The sequence below is a fragment of the Heterodontus francisci genome, chromosome 17, assembly GCF_036365525.1.
Source record: "Heterodontus francisci isolate sHetFra1 chromosome 17, sHetFra1.hap1, whole genome shotgun sequence".
Classification (NCBI taxonomy): Eukaryota; Metazoa; Chordata; class Chondrichthyes; order Heterodontiformes; family Heterodontidae; genus Heterodontus; species Heterodontus francisci.
This window is the reverse complement of record NC_090387.1, coordinates 68,932,938-68,939,327: the sequence shown is the minus strand read 5'-3', so window position 1 is coordinate 68,939,327 and position 6,390 is coordinate 68,932,938. Positions and strand designations below refer to the sequence as shown.

The 6,390-nt window shown below is 47.6% G+C and overlaps 1 long non-coding RNA gene across 1 annotated transcript; it reads right to left on the bottom strand.

The window, feature by feature from the left end:
- Positions 1-2,763: 2,763 nt before the first annotated feature.
- On the bottom strand, positions 2,764-4,083 carry LOC137379214 (uncharacterized). Its single transcript, XR_010976764.1, has 3 exons — positions 3,698-4,083; positions 3,423-3,500; positions 2,764-2,973 (listed from the first exon to the last, which is right to left on the bottom strand). It is a non-coding gene; the product is annotated as an uncharacterized lncRNA (long non-coding RNA).
- Positions 4,084-6,390: the final 2,307 nt, after the last annotated feature.

Below are 6,390 nucleotides of genomic sequence, written 5' to 3'. Positions count from 1 at the left end.
CCTTATGAGACGGACTACAGCAGCTGCTCCTCCTCGGATGACGAAGGGCTGGAAAGACGGCACCTGCAAAGGAAGCACAGAACGGAAAGGTGCTGGAAGAGAAAGCCCCCCAGCTCTGTGGCACTGGAAGCAGCAATGGGCCCAGCACCCCTCTATCCCAAAGTGCTGAACCCAGTGAGATGCCCAGCGCACACCAGCTCCGGGAGTCCGGGAGCACCAGTGAAATGCCTTGCGCACCCCAGCTCTGGGAAACCGGGAGTAGCAGCATCCTCGATGAGGAACAAAGGGAAAAGATACCATCAGCAGAGGACAGTCCAAATCTTGTTGCCTACAAGACCCACCCCAATGTCACCCCAGTGGAACAAAGCCCCTGTGAGTGACCAGGTGATTTTCCTGAGTGCAGGAACTGTGCAACAGCTTGCGCACACTATGGTATGCAGGAGAACACCCAAGGACTGGGACTAGTAAGGACACCTGGTGTGGTAAGCAACATCCACTTTAAATGGGTTTAAAGATTGCTTCCATTAACGTGCTTAGCATTAAATCCACTGCACGATGTGTTTCGACCTTGGGCTACCTTGCCAAGGTCAAAGCTGACCTACTGTTTCCACAGGAGTGTGGGATACCGCACCTCAGCACTTACAGGCAATGATTGCAATGGTGATCACACGGGCCATTGATCTGGTCATGGGGAAATGATTCCCGTTACTCCGGCCTGGGTATTCTGCTGCGGGGAGGCAACTTCAACCCGAAGTTAAGGAGATGGTGGGCAATCGCCTCCTCATAGTAGACGCCATGTACCAAACCGCTCTGTTCTGATTAATCAATGTGTACGCCCCGGTCCAATACAGTGAGTGACTGACCGTCCTCCAGCAGCTCCCACTACTGCTGGCCACATCCAGGCCAGTTATTCTAGGCAGTGATTTCAACTGCATCATCAATGTAGCTGAATGATCCAGCAGGGCTGACAGCCAAACGGACACCAGTCCAGACTCCTGATGGAGACAGTGAAAGATGAAGGGTGAGCCGCTCACATTGTTACTATATGTGGCGCATGTCTGGCCCATAAGCCACTCCTGCACCTGTCACCCGAGCCATCTTTCAATTTGTCTGCAGAGCGGAAATGGACTGTGTCCGCAGGGCATGATGTTCAAATCTCTGGATAAAGGGGGAAAAAATGTATCAATCATCACCCTCATCCTTGTGGCCACCTTTGTGTGCAGCTGCAGCAAGCTGTGCGTAGAGCCCCAGTACGCAAACACAAAGTGCCGTTACGTGCTGAAGTTCTATCTGTCCCCAGTGTTGTGAAGGATAGGTCTGATGACATTACCACAGAATGCTCCATTCAGTTGGACCATGTCAAACCACCTATTCTTCGTGGAAAAGTTTGTGGAGAAAAACACCATTGACCACAAATCCATCAGGCAGTGGTCTGCACATAATATTCTCAAGGCTCTAAGAAGAAAGCAGATGGTGGATCCTGTCAGTTAGTTCCCTGAGCAGACTGTCAAAGTCATTTGGCAGAATGCATCACCGCCAGAACTTTCAAACAAGCACTAAGACATAGCTTTGCTGGTGGTGAGAAGGGCCCTGCCCGTCAGATCCTTCCTACATGCTGAGAGTCTCACCCCCTCCACACTCGAGGTGGGGAAGAGACAGTTGCCCACCTCCTTCTGGAATGTGTCTTTGCAAAGCAGGTGTGGAAAGAGAAGCAGTGGTTTTTGTTGTGACTCACCCCCAGCAGCTCTGTAATACATAATACGGACTGTTCCCAGGGACGCACACCAAGATAAATATTAACTGCTGCTGGAGGACCATCATCTCGGTTAAGGACGCTCTTTACTCTGCCTGAACCTTGCTGGTCTTCCAGCGCAAAGAGTTGTCCACGACTGAGGGTTGCAGACTGGCACATTCCAAGGTCCAGGACTACGTGCTGAGGGACGCACTAAAGATTGGGGTAGCCATCGCAAAGGCTCAATGGGGAAAGACCACAGTGTAAGGTCCTCCTGACATAGTGTACGGAGGGGCTGGAATCTGTGTAAAACCCCTCGGGCTGTATGCACCAAATATAATTTTGCTGTGTAATACAAATGTACATTGCATTTAAAATGGAATGGAAAGCTCTGTGAGGCACCTCATGCTCTGTATCGAGGGAATCTGATCATTGTTGAACTTTTTGAAATGTCAAATTTGAACTGCTTTGCACTGTTTTGCAATTTTATTTTTCTTCTTTGACAAATTTTCATGAATAAAGTAAATTTTGGAAAAAAATGTATTTGACTGAGATATATCCATTTTGTGCTTCAATAAACCCCAGAGGTTGCATTTCTTGTCTCCTGCTCTGTGGGGCTCCTTCTTAATGTAACAGAGAAGCGCCACTGAGTCACAACAAAGAAACAAGAATCCTATTCCTCACATCCCATCATTTTCTGCCTTGATGATGAAGCTGTACGTACCATCCTAACCGACATGAACCGTAATACTGAAGCAGCGTCACCATCCAGCCAGTCACTCCACCATTCCCCACACTGCTCCATCACCACATGCATTAACCACAACCACAAGATTGCACCAGATGGCAATATGCCTTTAAGGCATCATTTTATGCGATGTGGCCTGTTTAGGTTCTAAATTGTTCCCTGTACCTTGCGCGGTCATTACAGATGTCACTTTTTTGAGGAAGAGAATGGCACTTATCACTGAACTTGGAATTTTTTTATTTAATGACACAATGATAATGTCAAAAACAATTCATTCACTTTCCATTAGTTTATATAAAGACACAACTCATCAGTACATAGACACTGAGGACATGCAGCTTGTGTAATACAGTACATATGGACAATATTTCATATATTGTGCCTGAAGGGCCTGTTGTTCAGGAGCAGCAGTTACATTTGTCAGAGGTTTTCCCTTTACACACACAGCCATTGGCGCAGTTCGTGCATCCTGCAGGACAGCAAGAGCAGCAACCTGAGAGGAGAGGGCAAAGGCAGAAATTACTTACAATGAATTAGTTCACTCAAACACACCCAGACCCTCCCATTACAGCACTCAGCCCCTCCCTCATAAACTAATCTGTGTCATATCTCCAAATGACCCAACTGAACAGGCTCAACATCATAACACAGTGTGAGAGAGTTTTGGTGAATATGTTTGTGTTAGTAGCTCTCCAACACTATCTCTAGTGATAAATCTATAATATCAACGCTTTCCGATGTAAAACTCAGACACTTCTTTAACCAACAGGATTCTCTCCTCGAGTTCTTTAGATTTGACTTTGCATAAATTTGATGGGAATTAAATCAGGTGAAATCATGGACCTTGTCCTTTTCTATCGTGTTCTTCTCTGAGTTCTGCCCAGAACTATCAGTCACAGAAATACAATGTGAGGAGCTTTAAACACTCCCACAGTTACTCACTTTTCCGGCAGTGTCCAGCTTTGCTGGTGGGGCATCGGCAGTCGGAGCACCTGCAGGTGTTTTCACAGGAGCAGGATCCTGAAAAGAGGAAAAACACAGACATTGAGTTGTGCTTAAAACCCTGGGAAATGCCCCCCGTGTGGAGGAGCCCCGACTCTTTGACACATTCTGTTCTGCAGTTCCTTTAATAAACAGCCTCCCCTCCAATGCTGCTGCCCCTCAGTGAGACTGAGCCGGGACACTGTGCTGAAAGGACTGCACCAGACACCACTCACCATCCAGGCACACACAGGACTTCGAGTCAGACATTTCACTAACTTCTTCACCAGCTTCCAGCCCTCACCCAATCAGCACTTCTCGATCTTGTGCCGTTTGCGGAATCAGAGCCGAGTTTTATGGGCTTGTGATCGGTGGAGAACCGGCTGCAAAACCGGGGAAGGAGCGGCTCGAATGCACACGGGGCACCGAAGTGAGTCAGCGGCTGAAGGTTTGAATTGCACCCGTCTCCTTCACTCACAACACGTCCCAAAAAGATTTCTCAATTACAGCAATTTAGTTCGATGTCCTTTCTGATTCTAAATATTTACAGAGTTACTGAAGATAAATCCAGTGTACAAGGTGAACATCGTGTGCACTCCGTCCCCCCGGTATGATTCTCATCTCCACAACCTGGTTGTCCAATGGTTTGACCAATCACCGCCAGATCTGGCTGGAGCAGATTACACACTATCCGGTTCTCCCCTGATCTCCCAAAACTCCTCTGAGTTCACTGTCCTCTTATCCTCCAACAATTTCTCTTCCATATAAACTTTCAAACCCATAATTGATGCCATTTCCTTGACCTTGCCATCTCACATGGCCTCACTACTTCCAGTTTGTCAATCACAGAGAAGACCATCTCCGATTACTTCTTTGTATCACTTCCCACTCACATCCCCATTCCCCATCGCCTCCCCCAACTTTCTTTTGTACCTGCCCCTGAAAAACTATTCCCAATTCACTTACAACTGTAATTTCACAATTCCAACTGTCTAGCCTTTGGCCCTCCATTCACTGACATTTCTGCAGCTACTGATTTGCTCAACTGCCCTAGAAACACTAAAAACATTACTGTCTCTCTCCTTGGCCATTCCCCTTGCTACAGCCTCATCTCTGCTGCCTTAATTCAAAGGGACGCAGACGTGAACAGATATGGTGGACAAATGGTTTAGTCATTCATCACGCGATCTGGCTGGACCAGATTACACACCCTCGGGTCTTGGTTTTGCTAAAACTGTTCCCGATTTCAGGATCAGTCTGGAATTAGTACAGATAGGGTGTTAATGCACTGTAGATTGAGCAGCAGCAAGTGCAAACATGAAAAAAAAAGTGGGTAAGCAAACTGAACAAACGACAATGAAATGAAATAAACCAAAGAAAAAAAATTGCAAAAAATGTAATAAAGAAAAAATAACTAAAAATAAAAGTAAAATGGGGGGCCCGTCATGCTTTGAAATTATTGAAGATATCTTGTTGAGAATATTACAAAGAAGTCGGTTTGCAGTAGAGTAAAGAAGCCGGGGTTATCTTTGTATTCCAGGATGAACCTGGAAGGTGAGCAGTTTTGGGAGATCAGGGGAGAACCGGATAGTGTGTAAGCTGCTCCAGCCAGATCTGGTGGGGATTGGACAAACCAGTTGTCTGCCAGACCGGTTGCGGAGATGAGAATCATACCAGGGGGACAGAGTGCACATGATGTTCACCTTGTACACTGGATTTATCTTCAGTAACTCTGTAAAAATGACAATATGAAAGGCACAATTCAACATGGCGGCACCTCATCAGACCCTTTCCTATCCTGAGTGGCGTGTAACAGGGCTGTGTTCTCGCACCCACGCTTTTTGGGATTTTCTTCTCCCTGCTGCTTTCACATGCGTTCAAGTCTTCTGCAGAAGGAATTTTCCTCCACACAAGATCAGGGGGCAGGTTGTTCAACCTTGCCCGCCGAAGAGCGAAGTCCAAAGTACGGAAAGTCCTCATCAGGGAACTCCTCTTTGCTGACGATGCTGCTTTAACATCTCACACTAAAGAGGGCCTGCAGAGTCTCATCGAAAGGTTTGCGGCTGCCTGCAATGAATTTGGCCTAACCGTCAGCCTCAAGAAAACGAACATCATGGGGCAGGACGTCAGAAATGCTCCATCCATCAATATTGGCGACCACGCTCTGGAAGTGGTTCAAGAGTTCACCTACCTAGGCTCAACTATCACCAGTAACCTGTCTCTAGATGCAGAAATCAACAAGCGCATGGGAAAGGCTTCCACTGCTATGTCCAGACTGGCCAAGAGAGTGTGGGAAAATGGCACACTGACACGGAACACAAAGGTCCGAGTGTATCAAGCCTGTGTCCTCAGTACCTTGCTCTATGGCAGTGAGGCCTGGACAACGTATGTCAGCCAAGAGCGACGTCTCAATTCATTCCATCTTCGCTGCCTCCGGAGAATACTTGGCATCAGGTGGCAGGACCGTATCTCCAACACAGAAGTCCTCGAGGCAGCCAACATCCCCAGCTTATACACACTACTGAGTCAGCGGCGCTTGAGATGGCTTGGCCATGTGAGCCGCATGGAAGATGGCAGGATCCCCAAAGACACATTGTGCAGCGAGCTTGCCACTGGTATCAGACCCACCGGCCGTCCATGTCTCCGCTTTAAAGACGTCTGCAAACGCGACATGAAATCCTGTGACATTGATCACAGGTCGTGGGAGTCAGTTGCCAGCGTTTGCCAGAGCTGGCGGGCAGCCATAAAGGTGGGGCTAAAGTGTGGCAAGTCGAAGAGACTTAGCAGTTGGCAGGAAAAAAGACAAAAGCGAAGGGGAGAGCCAACTGTGGAACAGCCCCGATAAACACATTTTTCTGCAGCACCTTTTAAGAGCCTGTCACTCCAGAATTGGCCTTTATAGCCACTCCAGGCCGTGCTCCACACACCA